We start from the raw sequence: 1563 nt of genomic DNA on the forward strand, positions 1-1563 counted from the left end.
CAGTTCCTTCTCTATTTATTCTCTCTTCTTTTTTTCTCTTTAAATATTTACTGTAATGATTTACAAATAATCATAACATATCTTTGTAGTGTATAAGCTAGTCTTTAAAAATCTGTATATCATGTGTAATAAAACATATTGACCACCTTCAGCATTTAACATTATGCTGTGAACATACAAAACCCACTCCAATGGTTATTCTACAAGTATGCACTAAATTGTCTATGACATTCTTTACTGTGAGGTGCAGTTATAAAGAAAAAAATTAAAAATAAAGCAACAATCTCATAAATTAACAAAAATAATCTTAACATAGCCGACAAACGAAGAATTGATAATTTCCATGTAGAGGACTATGGGAGATAAGAGTTTATAATCTGAAAAAATTTGTGGGTATCAATTATTGGTCCAGTTAGAGATAGGTAAGTTGTACGCAACAGTTACATAGTTCATTAGGAAGAGATAGAAAGAGTACTTTTACTCATGCACTGTGAGTTCTTTTTTTGGGGGGGGAATCTGAGAACTACTTTTAGTGAGTACTTATTGGGCACATCATATACAAAAGAGAAAGCAAGGGACAGGTAAGAAGTTAAGGAAATGAAATACACATGTTCGTTGTATCACTAATTCTGACTAAAAGAGGAGTACAAAATATATACAAGTTATACTGTATTATGAAAATTTGATACCTGTCAAAGGGTAATAACCTACACTTATACCACAATAAAAAATTGTTAAAATTGTGCTTAACATCAAAGAAGTCCCCTAAAATGAGTTGGTCTAGACCACATCTATTCCTACTATACACATAGTCTCTGGTTACAGGGTGCTTGAATAGTACCGATGCTTTTGAGCCTTTGCTGAGAAATCCAAAGTCAACAAGCGCATGTGCAGCTCCTCTGAGAAACACCACAGCATTTGCATCAAGTCCATTTCGCCATTAAAATCATCCTCATTTTCACTTTAGTCTTCAACCAGGTTTTCTTCAGAACTGTTCATATGTCTTTCGTCTGATCATCTTCTTCAAGTTTTCTGATTTCATTTTTTAAACAATTTATAGTTTCGCGACTTGCTTTTAATCTCTCCTTAAGCTCTGCAATTTCAAAACTTGTTTTTTTCTTGGCAGCTTCTAATTTTTCTCTGGTTTTCACTTCAAGTTCTGCAAATTCTGTTTCGTGTTTATAGGCTCCTAATGTTAGTTGACGAGATGTTGTTAGTAACTGCTGCATCATCGCTGTTGGGTCTTGAAATATCATTTCATCATAGAACTCTGAAACCACTGTCTTTTTCCCTAGCATTGCATTGGTGTCCGATTGAAACAGCTTTAATAAATGATACAGGGTTACAGGTCTTTCATTAGGGTCAATGAAAAATATTTTGATGATTATTTCAAATTCACCCCATCCCGTTTCAGTAATTTCATATGGAGGCTTAGTAACAACTCTTAAAGGATTGCCATAGCTTTCATGTAACTTAAACTGGATTTTCTTCACATATGCTGACATATCCTCATTTCTATATGGTTTCACATAGACTGTCCACTGATGGGTGTGTCCATCTTCT

General features: G+C 33.8%; 1 pseudogene; it reads right to left on the bottom strand.

Moving 5' to 3' along the window:
* Nucleotides 1–929: 929 nt before the first annotated feature.
* Nucleotides 930–1563, bottom strand: part of LOC102484937 (YEATS domain-containing protein 4 pseudogene) — a 63048-nt pseudogene continuing 62414 nt past the window's right edge.

The sequence above is a fragment of the Tupaia chinensis genome, unplaced genomic scaffold, assembly GCF_000334495.1.
Source record: "Tupaia chinensis unplaced genomic scaffold, TupChi_1.0 Scaffold000028_1, whole genome shotgun sequence".
NCBI lineage: Eukaryota > Metazoa > Chordata > Mammalia > Scandentia > Tupaiidae > Tupaia > Tupaia belangeri.